We start from the raw sequence: 20,437 nt of genomic DNA on the forward strand, positions 1-20,437 counted from the left end.
TATAATATATATATATATATTAAAAAAATATGTGTATAAAATATATATAACTATATAATTATATATACATTATATATATATATATATATAATATATATAAAGTGTAGTTCCAATTTTTAAGAAAGAAGACAGACAGGCAGCATTAGACTATAGACCAGCAGCTTCAGGGATGGAAAAGTCCTGTGTCACACACCTAATGGAATTCTATGGGAAGGTAATAGAAGCCAGGAAAGAAAGGGATGGGTAGACTGCATTTTCTTGGACTGTAAGAAGGCTTTTGACACAATAACCTGATACAAAAGCTAAAGGAGCATGCAGGCTTAACAGGAAAAGCACTACAATGGATCATGGAATACCTGACAGTTAGGAAACAATGAGTGATGGTACACAATGAGGCATCAGAATGGGTGCATGTGTTAAGTGGAGTTTCACAAGGGCCACTCCTAGGGCTGGTGCTGTTTCTTGTATATGTGAATGACATGACAGAAGGGAAAGTCAGAGGTGTTGCTGTTCTCAGATGATGTGAGAATACAAGCAGACGAGGGTCAGGAAAGAATAAGGGCTCTGGACAGGTTGAAAGCCTGGTCTGACAAATGGCTCCTGGAGTTTAACCCCACCAAGTGTAAAGAAGACCTCAGACGGAATACAGGCTCGTGGGGAAAGGGGGTCAAAGACTGCAAACCTGGGGTATCATACCAAGTGCCATCCCGAGGTGCACATCAACAAGAGAATATGGGTGACTGGCAAACATAAGAATAGCATTTTGACATCTAAGTAAGGAGTCATTCACAAAACTGTACACCACATGCATTAGACCCACATTGGAGTAACCAGCACCAGTATGGAACTCACACCTGGTCAAGCGCATCGGACTGGTTGTGTTTGCAACACAACCAGTCCGAGAGCTATGGGGTATGTCTTATGAGGAAAGGTTAAGGGAACTCAACCTGGCAACACTGGAGGACAGGAGGGATAGGTGGGATATGATAATGATATAAAAAATACTGAATAGAACTGACAAGGTGAAAAAAGGCAGAATGTTTCAGACAGGACAGAGGAACAAGAGGGAAGAACTGAAAGTTACAACTCGGAAGAGTCATAGGGATGTTAGGAAGCATTTCTTCAGCCTTAGTGTTCTCAGGCAGTAGAATAATCTGGCGTGATCTACAGCTCTTGTAACAGGGAGAGTGGACCTAGCAGTGACTGGTGAAGAGTTGGGGACTATGACTCAGCCCCTGCTAACCCCCCCCCCTCACACACACACACACTTATATAATATATATATATATATATATATATATATATATAAAATATATATATACATAATATATATATATATATATATATATATATATATATATATTTTTTTTGTCAACAAGTCGGCCGTCTCCCACCGAGGCAGGGTGACCCAAAAAAGAAAGAAAATCCCCAAAAATAAAATACTTTCATCATCATTCAACACTTTCACCACACTCGCACATTATCACTGTTTTTGCAGAGGTGCTCAGAATACAACAGTCTAGAAGCATACACATATAAAGATACACAACATATCCCTCCAAACTGCCAATATCCCAAACCCCTCCTTTAAAGTGCAGGCATTGTACTTCCCATTTCCAGGACTCAAGTCCGACTATATGAAAATAACCGGTTTCCCTGAATCCCTTCACTAAATATTACCCTGCTCACACTCCAACAGCTCGTCAGGTCCCAAGTACCATTCGTCTCCATTCACTCCTATCTAACACGCTCACGCACGCTTGCTGGAAGTCCAAGCCCCTCGCCCACAAAACCTCCTTTACCCCCTCTCTCCAACCCTTTCGAGGACGACCCCTACCCCGCCTTCCTTCCCCTATAGATTTATATGCTTTCCATGTCATTCTACTTTGATCCATTCTCTCTAAATGACCAAACCACCTCAACAACCCCTCTTCTGCCCTCTGACTAATACTTTTATTAACTCCACACCTTCTCCTAATTTCCACACTCTGAATTTTCTGCATAATATTTACACCACACATTGCCCTTAAACAGGACATCTCCACTGCCTCCAACCGTCTCCTCGCTGCTGCATTTACCACCCAAGATTCACACCCATATAAAAGTGTTGGTACTACTATACTTTCATACATTCCCTTCTTTGCCTCAATAGATAACGTTTTTTGACTCCACATATACCTCAACGCACCACTCACCTTTTTTCCCTCATCAATTCTATGATTAACCTCATCCTTCATAAATCCATCCGCCGACACGTCAACTCCCAAGTATCTGAAAACATTCACTTCTTCCATACTCCTCCTCCCCAATTTGATATCCAATTTTTCTTTATCTAAATCATTTGACACCCTCATCACCTTACTCTTTTCTATGTTCATATTCAGCTTTCTACCTTTACACACACTCCCAAACTCATCCACTAACCTTTGCAATTTTTCTTTAGAATCTCCCATAAGCACAGTATCATCAGCAAAAAGTAACTGTGTCAATTCCCATTTTGAATTTGATTCCCCAAAATTTAATCCCAACCCTCTCCCGAACACCCTAGCATTTACTTCCTTTACAACCCCATCTATAAATATATTAAACAACCATGGTGACATTACACATCCCTGTCTAAGACCTACTTTTACCGGGAAGTAGTCTCCCTCTCTTCTACACACCCTAACCTGAGCCTCACTATCCTCATAAAAACTCTTTACAGCATTTAATAACTTACCACCTATTCCATATACTTGCAACATCTGCCACATTGCTCCTCTATCCACTCTATCATATGCCTTTTCTAAATCCATAAATGCAATAAAAACTTCCCTACCTTTATCTAAATACTGCTCACATATATGCTTCAATGTAAACACTTGATCTACACATCCCCTACCCACTCTGAAACCTCCTTGCTCATCCGCAATCCTACATTCTGTCTTACCTCTAATTCTTTCAATTATAACCCTACCGTACACTTTTCCTGGTATACTCAGTAAGCTTATTCCTCTATAATTTTTACAGTCTCTTTTGTCCCCTTTCCCTTTATATAAAGGGACTATACATGCTCTCCGCCAATCCCTAGGTACCTTCCCCTCTTTCATACATTTATTGAACAAAAGTACCAACCACTCCAACACTATATCCCCCCCTGCTTTTAACATTTCTGTCATGATCCCATCAGTTCCAGCTGCTTTACCCCCTTTCATTTTACGTAATGCTTCACGTACCTCCCCCACACTTACATTCTGCTCTTCTTCACTCCTAAAAGAGAAAAAAGAAAATCCCCAAAAAGAAAATGCTTTCATCATCACACAACACTTTCACCTCACTCACACATAACCACTGTTTTTGCAGAGGTGCTCAGAATACAACAGTTTAGAAGCATATACGTATAAAGATACCCAACATATCCCTCCAAACTGCCAATATCCCAAACCCCTCCTTTAAAGTGAAGGCATTGTACTTCCCATTTCCAGGACCCAAGTCTGGCTATATAAAAATAGCTGGTTTCCCTGAATCCCTTCACTAAATATTACCCTGCTCACACTCCAACAGCTCGTCAGGTCCCAAATATCATTCATCTCCATTCACTCCTATCTAACACACTCACGCACGCTTGCTGGAAGTCCGAGCCCCTCGCCCACAAAACCTCATTTGCCCCCCTCCCTCCAACCTTTTCGAGGACGACCCCTACCCCGCCTTCCTTCCCCTACAGATTTATACGCTCTCCATGTCATTCTACTTTGATTCATTCTCTCTAAATGACCAAACCACCTCAACAACCCCTCTTCAGCTCTCTGAGTAATACTTTTATTAACTCCACACCTTCTCTTAATTTCCACACTCCGAATTCCCTGCATAATATTTACACCGCACATTACCTCCAACCGCCTCCTTGCTGCAGCATTTACAACCCAAGCTTCACACCCATATAAGAGTATTGGTACTAATATACTTTCATACATTCCCTTCTTTGCCTCCACAGATAATGCTTTTTGTCTCCAAATATACCTCAATGCACCACTCACCTTTTTTATTTCATCAATTCTATGGTTAACCTCATCCTTCATAAATCCATCTGCTGCCATTTCAACTTCCAAATATCCGAAAACATTCACTTCTTCCATACCCCTCCTCTCCAATTCAATATCCAGTTTTTCTTTATCTAAATCATTTGATACCCTCATGACCTTACTCTTATCTATGTTCACTTTCAGCTTTCTACCTTTACACACACTCCCAAACTCATCCACTAACCTTTGCAACTTTTCTTTAGAATCTCCCATAAGCACAGTATCATCAGCAAAAAGTAACTGTCAAGGCCCATTTTGTATTTGATTCCCCATAATTTAATTCCATCTCTCTCCCCAACACCCTAGAATTTACTTCTTTTACAACCCCATCTATAAATACATTAAACAACCATAGTGACATTACACATCCCTATCTAAGACCTACTTTTACTTAGTAGTCTCTCTCTCTTCTACACACCCTAACCTGAGCCTTACTGTCCTCATAAAAACTCATTACAGCATATATAAAAAAAAAAAAAAGAATACTTGGGCCGAGTCATAGCCCCTGGCCTAGTTGTGTTGGAAACCTTTGTCCTTATTTTAATTTCTTGATGTGCTTGACCAGGTGTGAGTTCCATACTGGTGCTGGTTACTCCAATGTGGGTCTAATATGTGTGGTGTAGAGTTTTGTGAATAACTCCTTACTTAGATGTCGAAATGCTATTCTTACATTTGCCAGTCGCCCATATGCTTTTGTTAATGTGCACCTCAGGGGGTGTGCTTGATATGATACTCGTCCCAGGTTTGCAGTCTTTGACCCCCTTTCCCCACGAGCCTGTATTCCATCTGCGGTCTTCTTTACACTTCGTGGGGTTAAGCTCCAGGAGCCATTTGTCAGACCAGGCTTTCAACCTGCCCAGATCCCTTTAGTCTTTCCTGACCCTCGTCTGCTTGTATTCTCACGTCATCTGAGAACAGCAACACCTCCGATTTTCCCTTCTGCCATGTCACTCACGTATATTATATATATATATATATTTATATATATATATATATATATATATATATATATATATATATATACAGTGGACCCCCGCATAACGATTACCTCAGAATGCGACCAATTATGTAAGTGTATTTATGTAAGTGCGTTTGTACGTGTATGTTTGGAAGTCTGAAATGGACTAATCTACTTCACAATATTTCTTATGGGAACAAATTCGGTCAGTACTGGCACCTGAACATACTTCTGGAGTGAAAAAATATCGTTAACCGGGGGTCCACTATCTATATATATATATATATATATATATATATATATATATATATATATATATATATATATATATATATATATATATATATATATATACAGTGGACCCCCTGTTAACGAACTTTTTTCATTACATTAGTATGTTCAGGTGCCAGTACTTACCGAATTTTTTCCCATAAGGAATATTGTGAAGTAGATTAGTCCATTTCAGACCCCCAAACATACACGTACAAACGCACTTACATAAATACACTTACATAATTGGTCGCATTTGGAGGTGATCGTTAAGCGGGGGTCCACTGTATATATATATATATATACAGTGGACCCCCGCATAACGATATTAATCCGTTCCTGAGAGCACATTGTTATGCGAAATTATCGTTATGCGAATGAATTTTCCCCATAAGAAATAATGGAAATCAAATTAATCCGTGCAAGACACCCCAAAGTATGAAAAAAAAAATTTTTACCACATGAAATATTAATTTTAATACACACAAACTGAAAAAGGCATGCACAGTTACATGACACTTACCCTTATTGAAGATCTGGTGATGATTGATGGGATGGGAGGAGGAGAGTGTCTTAGTGTTTAGAAGGGGAATCCCATTCCATTAAGACTTGAGGTGTCAAGTCCTTTTCTGGGGTTACTTCCCTTCTTCTTTTAATGCCACTAGGACCAGCTTCAGAGTCACTGGACTTCTGTCGCACAACATATCTGTCCATAGTGGCCTGTACTTCTCGTTCCTTTATGACTTTCCTAATGTGTTTCACAACAGTGTCAGTGTAATAGTCACCAGCACGGCTTGCAATAGCTGTGTTAGGGTGATTGTCATCAAAAAAGGTTTGCACTTTAAGCCACATTCCACACATTTCCTTAATCTTTGAAGTAGGCAACTTCTTCAATTTCTCTCTCCCCTCCTCCGAACCAGTTTCCTCAGGTCTGGCCTCTTGCTGTTGAAGTTGATCTAGCAGCTCATCAGTGGTTAGTTCTTCATTGTCCTCCTCCACCAACTCTTCCACATCATCCCCACTAACCTCCAACCCCAAGGACTTTCCCAATGCCACAATGGATTCCTCAACTGGCATAGGATTCCCAGGGTTAGCCTCAAACCCTTCAAAATCCCTTTGGTCTACACATTCTGGCCACAGTTTCTTCCAAGCAGAGTTCAAGGTCCTCTTAGTCACTCCCTCCCAAGCCTTACCTATAAGGTTTACACAATTGAGGATATTAAAGTGATCTCTCCAAAACTCTCTTAGAGTCAATTGAGTTTTTGAGGTCACTACAAAGCACCTTTCAAACAGAGCTTTTGTGTACAGTTTTTTGAAGTTTGCAATAACCTGCTGGTCCATGGGCTGCAGGAGAGGAGTGGTATTAGGAGGCAAAAACTTCACCTTAATGAAGCTCATGTCCCCATAAAGTCGCTCTGCCACGTCTATAGGATGACCAGGGGCATTGTCTAACACCAGGAGGCACTTAAGGTCTAATTTCTTTTCAGTTAGGTAATCTTTCACATTGGGGGCAAATGCTTGGTGTAACCAGTCATAGAAAAAGTCCCTAGTGACCCATGCCTTACTGTTTGCCCTCCACAGCACACACAAATTAGCCTTGAGGATATTCTTTTGCCTGAACGCTCTGGGAGTTTCTGAGTGATACACTAATAAAGGCTTCACTTTGCAATCACCACTAGCATTGGAACACATCAACAGAGTAAGCCTGTCTTTCATAGGCTTATGTCCTGGGAGTGCCTTTTCCTCCTGAGTAATGTAGGTCCTGCTTGGCATTTTCTTCCAAAACAGGCCTGTTTCATCACAATTAAACACTTGTTCAGGTTTCAGTCTTTCACTATGTACTCCTTGAATTCCTGCACATATTTTTCAGCTGCTTTGTGGTCCGAACTGGCAGCCTCACCATGCCTTATCACACTATGTATGCCACTACGCTTCTTAAATCTCTCAAACCAACCTTTGCTGGCCTTAAATTCACTCACATCATCACTAGTTGCAGGCATTTTTTTAATTAAATCCTCATGCAACTTCCTAGCCTTTTCACTTATGATCACTTGAGAGATGATATCTCCTGCTCTGTTTTTCATTTATCCATACCAATAAAAGTCTCTCAACATCTTCCATCACTTGCGATCTCTGTTTCGAAAACACAGTTGAACCTTTGGCAAGAACAGCTTCCTTGATTGCCGTTTTGTTGGACACAATAGTAGCGATGGTTGATTGGGGTTTACTATACAACCTGGCCAGCTCGGAGACACGCACTCCACTTTCATACTTAGCAATGATCTCTTTCTTCATCTCTATAGTAATTCTCACCCTTATTCCTGTAGGGTTGGCACTAGAAGCTTTCTTGGGGCCCATGGTCACTTATTTTGCAGATAAAATCACCAAAAACACTGTAATAATACGAAATGTTCCGATTGTATGCTTGGATGTTTCCGCGGAGGCTGGCTGGTAAACAATGCCACTGGCGGAACATGTGAGGCTGGCTCAGGCCGCACATTAGACGCGTCTCGGACGAATAGCATTGAGCGGGTGTTTTAGCGGTATGCGAGGCAAAATCTTAGCGATAAAATGTATCGGTATGCGGATTTAACGTTATGTGATGCCAACGGTATGCGGGGGTCCACTGTATATAATAGGGAGGTACTACTGTCCTGCCAAGTGAATGTAAAATGAAAGCCTGTAATTTTTTTACATGATGGTAGGATTGCTGGTGTCCATTTTTTCTGTCTTATGAACATGCAAGGTTTCAGGTACGTCTTGCTACTTCTACTTACACTTAAGTCACACTACAAATACATGTACAAGCATATATATACACACCCCTCTGGGTTCTCTTCTATTTTCTTACTAGTTCTTGTTCTTGTTTATTTCCTCTTACCTCCATGGGGAAGTGGAACAGAATTCTATCTCCGTAAGGTATGTGTTTTGTAAGAGGCGACTAAAATGCCAGGAGCAAGGGGCTAGTAACCCCTTCTCCTGTATAAATTACTAAATTTAAAAAGAGAGACTTTCGTTTTTCTTTTTGGGCCACCCTGCCTTGGTGGGATACGGCCGGTTTGTTGAAAAAAAAAATATATATACATGTATTTATATACGTACACACGCGCACGCGCACACACACACTGGTCTCTTGAGTTACGATAATTTTGAGGTATGATTTACCCTCATAAAAAATTTAGAGCTGTGATGAAAACTTTGAGATACAATACATGTATGATGGTTGTTGAGGTGGTTTGAACATTTAGAAAGGATGGAACAAAATAGAATGACTTGGAGGGCCTATAAATCTATAGTGGAAGGAAGGTGGGGTAGGGGTCATCCTAAGAAAGGTTGGAGGGAGGGGGTAAAGGAGGTTTTGTGTTGAAGGGGATTCGACTTCCAGCAAGTGCGCGCGAGTGTATTAGATAGGAGTGAGTGGATGCTAATGGTTTTTATAACTTCTTTCTTTCTTTCTTTGTTGGGTTTATGAGGGCCACTGACAGCATAAGCCGTATCGAGCCCTGTTTCTCGATGGTACGAGGAAAAATTGTTGCCCAAGGTTGGGCAATGAGAGAAAAGGAACAAAAATTCCTTTGTAAATAGAGATAGAAATTTGAAATTTCCAATTAGATCCAGTGGACCCCTTGCCAAGTCCCAGCAGAGCGGGACACCTACACTCCCACCCAAGTTCAGTAACCAGCTTCCCACCAAAGACTGATAAAGAATTTTCTGCAGAGCGGAAAAAATGGAGCTGGCTAAAAGTAAGCCGATGAACAGGTACCCCTCCTGTAGAGTGCCCGGTGGGCAAAATAGATGAGAACAAGGGTCCCAGAGAGAATGGTGGAAATTTGTCACTGATACACAGGCAAGAGAGAGACGTCCACACCCAACGAAGGCTGGCGCAGAAGTCCGTTTTTATAACTGGACATGCTGTTGGAGTGGGAGCAAAGTAACATTTATGAAGGGATTCAGGGAAACTAGTTAGCCAGACTTGAGTCCTGGAGGTGGAAAGTACAGTGCCTGTGCTCTGAAGGAGGGGTGGAGATATGTTACAGTTTTTGAATTGTAGTGCAGGCATGCTTCTGGCAAGACAGTGATGAAATGAGCGATGATGAAATTGTTTCTTCTTTTTCAGGTCACCCTACCTCGGTGGGAAATGGCCAATGTGTTAATAAAGAAAAAATGGTTGGCAGGCATGGGTTGGACAAGACAGGATGATGTAAAGATAAAGGTTTTAAATAAAGTGATGATGGAGGGGGTGAGTGGGAGACAGTGTGGAAGGAAGGGAGGGAGACCACAGGTATATCAGAGTGCACATGGGAGACAGTGACAGTGTTAATATTAAGTCTACAATTCTTTACCAATATGTCTCCTCTTCCTTGCCCTGTCTTGCTTGTCTGCTGGGTCTGCCTGCTTGATTGCCTTGAATAGAAAGATGATGAAGGGTGATGGGAGTGGGAGGAAGGTGTTGGTGGTTAGGAATGAGGAAGGGAGACCATACATGTATCAGAAATGGATGGTGGGAGACAACAATAACAAGAGTGTAAATATTAAGTCTACAATTATTTACCAATTTGCCTGTCTCCCTCCCTGCCTCCTTTACCTTGTCTTGCCTACCCTGCCTTATCATGCCACAAAACCTAGGCATTAGCCTATCAAAGATAGGCTTACTCTGTTGCTGGGTGCCAATGCCTCTGGATATTTCAAGCTGCAGCCTATGCTTGTTTCTCAGAAAATCCCAGAATGTTTAAACAACAAAAAGTATCCATGGGCAGATTGGGTGTGTTCTGGCATCTTGGAACAAATTACCATAAAAACATGTATTTTGGGGGTTTGAGTTATGACAGTTTTGAGATATGATACATCTTCAGGAATGGTTTAATATCATAACTCAAGGGACCACATTCTCACTGTCTCGTGTGTGTGTATCTGTATGTGTGTGCATGCAGCTCATATGGCTAGCTTTTAATTTAAGGAATGTCCCAAGCCAAAATAAAATGGGCACTGAAAAACTCATGAATAATTAATCAAAGCTATCTACAAGATACCCTTCAGATGAAACTTCATATAATGTAATCAAGTCCTGTAAATTATAAAGCTTGTAAATTTCAGGGTTTGACTGTAATTTCTCTTTTTAGAACTTTATAGTGAATCTTCTACTATACATCATTTAAAAACAGTGATGTCTGTGATTTTTTTTTTTTAACACACTGGCTGTCTCCCACTGAGGCAGGGTGACGCAAAAAAGAAATGCTTTCAAAAAGTTTTTCTTCATTTTACATTTAGTAATTTATATAGGAGAAGGGGGTTACTTGCCCCTTGCTCCCAGCATTTTAGTTGCCTCTTATGACACTCATGGCTTACAGAGTAAATTTTTTTCTCCACTCTCCAATGAAGTTCAAGTATCCTTATTTGTTTTTGGAGAATCACAAACCATCATATTAGGGTGAGATTGTAGCTACTGGCTGGTCACTTGACTTCCTACCTCCCTCAGCCACATCCTCTTTCTCTTACCATGACTTGCCAGCTTGTCGTAACACTCCACCTTGTCTTTGCTGGGCACAATGTTCATAAAAAAAGTACAACAAATTGCACTTTAATTTGGAAATTTTCATCATGCCAATAAAATATGTGGATTTCTTATTAATATTGTTGCTTCTAGGTAGTTATATCTGTAATATTATCTTTATTAATTTAAATTTACTCTCATCTGTATTTTGCTACGTGGGTTTCTGGTGGGAAAAGATCTTAAGCTATGAAAATTACTGTATCTCTATGTGGCTAGATAGCCTTACCATACAGTATAAGGATAGTAGAGGCTCCAGTGTATCTAAACATCTTTTTAATATATTTTTCATAAATCTTAAAAAACAATTGAGAAGCAAGAATAAATTCACATCTTGGTTAATTCCACTTATAATCTCTGTTTCGAAAGGTTTGTAGCTTGTACGATTGATTTAGCGTACGAGTATTTGTTACCCTGAAAGTCAACACACAGTTGGTACCAAAATGTGTGATGCAAAAGCCTTTACTTAAGCATATTGTGTACATAAAAGTAGTTTTTCTGTGGGTTTATTAATCACTGTATTGGAATGCTGTTCAGTACAGGTTTCCCTTGCTTTATGCGGGTTCCCTTCATGTGAATTTGCTATTATGCTGTCTACCATTTTTAGTGGGAATTCTGTATTTGTGATATATATTTGTCTGGTTGACTAGACAAGGACCAGGCAAGCCTGGCTCAGAGCTGGGCTGCAGGAGTAGGAAAACTCTCAAAACTTGTCAAAGGTATATCGAAGGAGCAGTTGCAGTTTGCAAAATGTGTTGAAAATTAATATTATGCAGAATTAAATGTTGATTACTTAACTGAGCTTAGTACCACTGCTGTGGGCTTGGAATACATCTACTGCATAAAGTGAGGACTACCTGTAGACTTGTTTAACATTGTTATAAACTTTAGAATAAACATCGCTGAAGTTCAGTATAATGCAAAAGTACACCCTCGTGCTTTAGTTGGGTTGCTTCATACAATGTTTGTACAGTATATTCAGACTAATCAATGAACTGATAAAAGTTGTGAATACTTCATCAATTTGGTCTTCCAATCTCGTGTACAGATTATACTTAAGCCCCAAGGATCCTTCAATAAAAAGTGGCTCCATAGCTAGAATGAAGTCTTTTCCTCAATGTACTCTGGTTGTGCATTTGTAGACTTTCTATAACATGAGAATAGTTGTCTTGACCCATAAAGAGGTAATTGGAATCCACACATTTGAAAAAAAAAAAAAATATCAGTTATATGACTTCAGTGATTTTCAGGATTAGCTTCATATATTTATCCACATATGAAGTTTTCTTCACTTTCCATTCAAATGTTGGATTTTGATTATGTACAATGGTCCTAATAATTGCCGTTAGTCAAAACAAACATGCTGTACATAGATCCTATATTTGTATCTTCCAAGCTGTTCTCCAGAATTGTCTGTACAGGGCATATGCCACCTGCACATTTTTTAGTGAAGAGCTATTGTATTTTTTTTTTACTCTTCATATAGAGCAAATAGGAGTGTTATTGCTTAACCTAGCTAAGAGTCTGCTGGTGTTCATTAATTATGAAAGTATTTTGAGCCATTTTAGCATGTGGGAAACAATCTGCACTAAAATTGTCATGGACCGTCTGCCAAAACCATTACAGCTTATCTTTTTCTTCTGCAGTTACTCTAACCCATTTATTTGTGATCTACTGTAAGTTACATTTGCATTTTTTATTTTTCTAGAAGAGATGTCCCATTACCTCATACTATATTATAAGACTAACTAGAATTATAGCACCCTGTACAGAAAGCAAAAATATTAAAGATGCTTATAATAAATAATAGCAGTGAATGAGAACATTTAATGTTGACATGTTAGTATGGTACCATAAAGCCAGTATTGATAATTTATACTCTATTGTAATAATACTTATGCAGAATAAAAATATCAGTGTGACATTATGATGTTAATTATTCATTACAAACTATTGTATAATTAAGAAACTTTTAGTCAAGACTGAGTAATTACCCTGAGTAACTAGTACTATATTAGAGAGAGGATTTAGTAGTCTAAACTTACTATTTCTATAACACTTGTCCTATTATTATTATTTGGCAGCATGACTCGAGCTATAACAATTGATTTTAAAACTATTTAAATCTTCAGTAAGTATATACTGTATATACAATATTTCTAAGGCTTGGTAAAGGGTATATACTGTATATACAATATTTCTAAGGCTTGGTAAAGGGTTGTGAAGATTTCTATGCAAATTTGAAGACTCATCTGATTTACTTGTCAAGTATATACACAATCTCAATGTACTGTTTGCAAAGACATTAAATAAATAAATACCAGAAGGCTCCTCAACAATATGTTAAGAAACTGCAAGTGAACTTACTCATCTAATTATTAAATGTTTTAAATAATTTTTCAAACAAATGGCTTGGAAAATGTTATACAGTGGTACTTCAAGTTATGAACTTATTTCATTCCAGAACGCCGTTCGAGTGCTGATACCAAACGAATTTGTTCCCATAAGGAATAATGTAAATTAGATTAGTCCATTTCAGACCCCCAGAATACACTTACATAACTGTTCGAGTTGGTACCTGTTCGAAACTCAAGGTACCATTGTAATACAGTTTATCCAAATGTAGCATCAGATTGTGAAACAATTTATTCAAGAGACAGACTAATTCTACCTTATAAACACCAAAATGAAGCACAAGAACCAATGCAGAAGTGCCAAAGAGATACTAGAAAGATATTCACAGAGTGGTACAATAATGAATGAATTATAAAGAGAAGATAATGTTAAAGCCTCCAAATTTAAAAAAAAAAAAATATACAATAATTATTGAAGTCAGAACACCATAAACTTAACTATACTCCTGCAGATACATACAGGAAGGCCCCTTTTGTATGACTCTTAGATTCCTGACCCTGTGCAGTAAGTGAAAATCACTGGCTGGTGGAAAAAAGCATTTTTTTTCATTACTGAATCCATCTAAAATGTCTGATAATATGTTTACACTATCATATATTAAGTGCATAAAAAAAGATAAAAAAGTAAAGCCAAGGAAAACATGGAACACCAAAGAGGGTGCCGAATATATGGGGCCCTACTGTACTCTATTTTCCCATCATGTAGGATGACATATTTTCCTTGCATTTTATTGCTCTAGGGTGCTTTAAATGTCATAGTGGCCAGGCGGGATACCATACTTCCCACACCTGACTTTCTACAGATAAATACTATTCACCTCTCACCCTACACTAAGACCATAAAGACTACAAATATTTTAAGGCAAGTAATGAGTGTACTGTATATGCATTTTATAACTCTAGGGTGCTTTAAATGTCTTAGTATATGATGTGTGGGTGGTGTGGCCAGGTGGACTACCTTACCTATCACACCTAACTTCTTACAATAAATACTACTCACCTCTCGTCCTACAATAAGACTACAAATATTTTGAGGCAAGTAATGAGTATAATGTGTGTATATTTTACTTTTTATTGTTTTTTAATGCTAGTTCTATTGCTAACTTAATATATGTTAGTGTGAACTTGTTATCTGGCATTTATATGAATTTATAAATGGAAAAAATAGTGTCCTGCTTTCCGGTGATATCCGCTTTCTGGCGGTAGCCTGGAACCTAACCTGCCATATTAAGTGGGACCCTACTGTATAGTATTACTTAGTGCAATTTTACATTAGTGCAAATTTCAGGAATAAACATACATACACACTGCGAGGCCTGGTCACAGACCAGGCCATGGGGGCACTGATCCCCAAAACCCTCTCTCCAGGTATAATCAAAACCACACTGGCTTTTTCTCCATCAAGGGTGACCCACAGAATGCAAGAATAATATGGATGTTTAACAGGTAAACTTCTTCTTGATTACCCATGCATCTTATGAAACTCCATTGCATGGAACACCAAAGATAATGGAAGGAAAGAGAAAACACTCATAAACAGACAAGCTAACAATTGCCAAAGAGGTCATGAGATAGCAACAAAGCACAAGAAGTATTTTGAGATGCATTTGTTGAGGTACAAACCACCATCAGGTGAAAATATAGGAATTTGCAGGAAACTTAGTTGCTCTGATGAAAGATATTTCACAGAGCACCAAATTGTTCATAACTTCTATCACATACAAAACTGTTATTTTGTATCTTATTTACAAGTGTCCATCATTATATTAGAGGTTTTTCAAGGTGTTGTGCTCTGAATCATGGTTTGAGGCACAGTGCTGAATCCATGAATTTGTATTACAGTCAAAAGAGCTTGGGGATTAAGGTTTTATCTTAACAGTTCCACATGGTTGATACAGGTGCACCTGACAGTAGATGTGCTTATGGTGGCATTTATGCAGCCCATTCTTATACCATGAGTAATACTCATTCACATTTGAAAGTTTCTTATATTATCAGTCACTTCATTGCCAGGCATATTAGTCATATTATTTAAATAACAAAAAGGCACAATACTGTGACTGGAACAACACACAAATAACCCGCACATAGGAGAGAGAAGCTTACAATGACGTTTCAGTCCGACTTGGACCATTTACAAAGTCACACTGTGACTTTGTAAATGGTCCAAGTCAGACTGAAACGTCGTCATGAGTGCCTCTCTCCTATGTGCGGGTTATTTATGTATTGTGTCATATTATTTAATTTGCTTATTTGTTTGTATGGTCACATCACCCACAAAGTTAGTAGAGGAGCACGTGGCAGTAGTAATATGTGAGGCAGCAAGGCTGGTGTTTGTGTGGTCATGTGCTGGTACGTTATGCTACTTTAAGGTTAATCAGCATTACCACTACCAATATGCTTTCACTTTCTATCTACATATCTGCTTACTATCACACTAACTGCAACATGTTAAGCATGTTTGTTTTTCTTCATCTTTACTAAAAGTTTCAGAAACAAGTGCGATAAACCTTCATAACGCATGGGTTACATTCTACATTCCTGAAAATCAGTGTTAAGAGCAAAAATAGGGTTTTCTAGATACAGTACTTCTAAATTTGCAATTTTTTTATCATATTATAAAAATTACTGCAGTAGAATTTACTCTGTGGTAGTGTGCCTTCTTGAAATGTCAGAGTATAGAGAGGGCTGATGTGGCCTAATTTCTTGAAGTAGATGATGGTTATCATCATTAATTAATGTGGATGCAGGATTGTCAGTAGTTGATGGTTGTGATGTGTATGCTGTAATGCATCTCTGGTCTATTTTTACCCTGCAGTACTTTATGCAGCTGACAATAAGCCATCATTTTTTGCTCATGAATTTTCTTCAAGACCAGTGCTTCTAGACTTGTTGGGCTACTTTACCAATAGCACATTATTACTCCTGCAGGGTTAACTGTTCATCTTCAGGTTCCTCCTCATCCTTGTCTTTTATCTGCTTCTCTCTAAATTAGAACCTTAGGTCCTCTAACATTTCTTCTGCAGATAGTTCTTTATTTTTTTTTTTAATTTCACTTGTGGAATGTGTTCTTCATGCTTATCTTCAAAGCCTTCAGCCCTCAGTCTTTGCCAGAGCCACAGTTTCCTAGACCAGACTCCTCACCAAAGTAAATAAGTAGAGGAATTATTCATAAACATGACAAATAACCCCAGCCTGCATTTATGCTTGATACCTTAAAGTACATAAGGAAATCAGAATACAAAGTTCTATCTTCCAAGGTATATCTTCACTGCAGGAATAAAATGATGCTTGAACTGTTCAAAAAACAGGGCCTCAGTCATCCACACTGCTTTGTTAGATCACCCAATAAAGGGAAAGCAAGTTTTATCTTTTCCTGTTAGCACACAAGAGATTCTTTGCACAATGAAAAAAAAAAGAGCTTGTACTGAAGGAGGGGTGTTAATGTTGCAGTTTAAAAACTGTAGTGTAAAGCACCCTTCTGGCAAGACAGTGATGGAGTGAATGATGGTGAAAGTTTTTCTTTTTCGGGTCACCCTGCCTTGGTGGGAATCAGCCAGTGTGATAATAATAATAATAAAATAATAATACTTAGGCATGTATGGCAGTGGGGAAGAGAAAGGGTTGTACCTTCACAACCTGAAGACCAAAAAAGATATTTTGGGAAGGTCAACACCCCAGCAGCCTGATCTCAGACAAGTTGTTTTGGTGGATCAAGGTCTAGTCAACCTGGCTGTATGCAATCTGTTGTATGAACCACAGCCTGGTTGACCAGGAACTGACTTTAGGAACTTTTCAAGTTTCCTTTTGAAGACAGCCAGGGGTCTGTTGCTAATTTCCCTTATGTATAATGGGAGTTCGGTGAAGTTTTGGGGTCCATACTATATTATCTCGGTGTATTTACTCATGGCACCCCTGTTTTTCAATAGGAGTATTATATACCATCAGACAAGCCTCTTGTTTTTGTAGGGATTGATTTGTTTGCGCAGATTCATGATCAGCACCTCTTGGATTTTCCAGGTCTAAATTGTGATGTACCTTTCTTGCTTGCCCATGTTCCAAGCAGTCATATTCATGACCCATAGGTCTAAGAGCCCAACCTGGGCCTGAAGGGAAAATTCCATGACATGCAGGATCCAGATTTGATCTGCTAGCCAATTTTTTTTGTACATGTTACAGAAGTTAATATCAAGATTTTCCCTTCGCTATCAAATCTTTGGTTGCATATTTTACATCATACAGCTATCAAATTCTATAAGTCAAGTTGCAAGAGGGTTTGCTGTATTACAATTATCTGATTTTCTCTATTTCTTCTTGCACTATAGTAGTACAAAACCAGTATCTACACTGCTTACCTTTTCAGACAAAGCCATGTACTTTTAAAGTATGTACTCATTACTACATTATATTATAATCAAAAATAAGTGCTAAGCCACAAGGGCTATACAGCACAACTCATTACTACAGAAATCCTCAGTTGTACTCTTCTTCTGAATACCAAAAATAAGTGTCGACTTTCTCCTTACTTAAAACTGTGTCTACCCTGTATGGGGCATACTGAACTTTTTTTTTTTTTTTTACTAGATCTTAATTTGGCATGTTGGACCAAAGATGCTTAACTTGCACTATACATCTCAGTATCCTGATGACAGCATTATCAACATTTATGGACCAATTTTTTCAGTAAAAAATGCAGAGACCAGCTTTATTTCTTTGGCAATTTATTATGTAATTGATAATCAGTATTGTGGTAATAGACTTTTGTATCTATCATGACTAATAGAAGAGAGTAATTTGACTGCTGCTTTTCTTCTTGAGTCAAAGGTAAATGATATCCAGATTTTAGCATTTATAATATTGTCAAGTACAAATAATTTTATTAATGACTCGTAGCAATGCACAATAGTGCTATAATATTTGATTTTTTTTCTGTATTCCATTTACATGCTTATTCTTATATTATTATTAAAGTGCTAAACCAGGTTTATCCATATAGTCATTACTTATCCAGTGAAGTCTGTCAATTCTCCTACTGTCACTATTTTTTTTTTTAGGTGTTTCTTTTAAATTTATTTATTTACTTAAATTTTTTTGTTTCACTTTTCTACCAACAATGAAGTTCAAGTCCTACTGAAAGGAAATAAATAACAAATTACCCAGTAATGCATCATACTAGGCAAGCTGCCATCATAAATACTGCAGGAGGGGCCTTATATTTTGAATAAGACACTATCAAAGAGCTACAATATGTACCACTTGTGAATTATTATTATAATCAAAACTAAGCGCTAAACCACCAGGGTCATACAACACTAACCACTTGTGAAACTTACAGAGATACGTTCCAAGTAGATGGAAAACTGCCAATATTAAGAAAAAAAATGGGGACAAGGAGAATCCTTAAATAACTGGCCAGTATCCTTCCCCTATACATCCCATGAAGTCCTAGAGAAGATCCTAAGATTAAGGAAAATACAGACACGATAGATCAAAAACATGGGTTTAGAAAAGGAAGTCATACCTTACCATCTAATTTTTTTTAAGTATTAACCATTTCCTACCAAGGTAGACCAACCAAAATAAGGAAACACTCACTATTGTTAATTCAACTTTGTATACTAAAAACACACACACACACACATACATTAACAGCCAGGAACTGTGACTTGACCCCTGTAACCACAAATAGATGAGTACACACACTCTTGCATACTAACTCACTTCCTACTTAAGATACTAATACCTCTCAGTAACTAATACATGTATCACCTTTCTATTTTAAATACTAATCACTCTCAGGAAGTAATTACTTTGCTCTTTGTAAAAAGACTGAAAAACTGTGCTACTTTATCACTCATTTTCTCTTAAATTACTTCTGGTAAGATACACACACTATATTAGATCTCAACACTGTATCCTACAATATACTTGAGGCAGAGAATGTTTACTGTGATCAAAGTTAGTTTAGGGTATCTAATGTCAAACCCAGAAAACTATATCAACATTGACACAAGATAACTGCTTAACTTTTCTTTATTTGACGGAGTGATGAGTGATAGAGTATCTCAAACATTTTGCACAATACTGCTTTATTCTTCTGCAAGAGAAAAGTTATGACTTTATGTACTCAATACTAACAGTAACCTATATCAAGCTTGAAGATTTATCACTGTATAGTCGTGATTTGCATTCCAATTTCTTGAATAATTTTACATACTATATAACCTCCCAGCCACATACAAATATTACAAAGGAATCACTTTAAGTCTTTGCATAATGAAGTTTAGAAGTGCTAATAAAGACAGCTATGTTTTATGAAGCATGTACCAGGTATGTAAAAAGTGAGAGATGGGTGATAAATTTTCTTAAATCATGTCTGAGTAAAAAGTTCAACACAACATTAAAGAAAACTACTTACTTGGAACAATATCATTCATTGCCTCAACAGCATGTCCAAGTACAGTATGGTAATAAGTAATACAGTGTTACAACCATCTAAGTAACAGTATTACAGCAATATACCACAGATGGAGAGGGAAAGAAGGGGGCTGTAGCACTAAATCAAAGTGTAAATGCTACCTACATTGATATAAATTGACATAATATATATTATCTGTATGAAATAGCATGTGCCAACTAGATAAATGGATGAAATTAGAGGTGAACTGCATTACTGTAAGTGAAAAATAAAGCACTGATACTCAAAGGAGTTTTACTGCAAACCTAATCCTTTTATTTTCAAACATGTAAGAAATTAAGCATTATTAAATTTAAAAAGAAAAACTTGTATTTTTCTTTTTAGGTCACCTTGCCTCAGTGGGATATGGCCAGTTATTGGAAGAAAGAAAGAAAGAAAGAAAGAAAAAAAAAGTTCAGTGTCTGAGACATGAAGGCCATGGTCATTCTGGCAAGAGCTGGTCTGTGAAATTAGAATTAATGTTGGTGTTTCCGGGACCAGGTACTTGAAAGACGGAGGGTGTAGTGTACACCCGGAGAGTGTTTCTCAGCCTGGTCTGTGATGTGTATATTTTTTTTTTTTCAACAAACTGGCTGCATCCCACTGAGGCAGGGTGGCCCAAAACGAAAAACAAAAGTTTCTCTTTTTAAATTTAGTAATCTATACAGGAGAAGGGGTTACAAGCCGCTTGCTCCCGGCATTTTAGTTGCCTCTTACAACACGCATGGC

At 38.0% G+C, this 20,437-nt stretch overlaps 2 protein-coding genes across 3 annotated transcripts in view; one reads left to right on the forward strand and one right to left on the reverse strand.

The window, feature by feature from the left end:
- The window catches only part of Hsepi (D-glucuronyl C5-epimerase), a 607,106-nt gene that overhangs the window by 565,707 nt on the left and 20,962 nt on the right, over positions 1 to 20,437 (forward strand). The window contains exon 16 of one of the 2 annotated variants that reach the window (XM_070095438.1): positions 18,587 to 19,957. The exons of the other annotated variant lie outside the window; for it this stretch is intronic. The gene's annotated coding sequence lies outside the window, so the exon portion shown is untranslated. Of the gene's footprint in view, positions 1 to 18,586; positions 19,958 to 20,437 lie in introns of those variants that run through there. 2 annotated transcript variants of the gene reach the window in all.
- The window catches only part of LOC128698389 (TATA box-binding protein-associated factor RNA polymerase I subunit B), a 122,352-nt gene that overhangs the window by 26,885 nt on the left and 75,030 nt on the right, over positions 1 to 20,437 (reverse strand). The gene's annotated exons all lie outside the window — the stretch shown is intronic.

Source organism: Cherax quadricarinatus, chromosome 50, assembly GCF_038502225.1.
Source record: "Cherax quadricarinatus isolate ZL_2023a chromosome 50, ASM3850222v1, whole genome shotgun sequence".
Lineage (NCBI taxonomy): Eukaryota > Metazoa > Arthropoda > Malacostraca > Decapoda > Parastacidae > Cherax > Cherax quadricarinatus.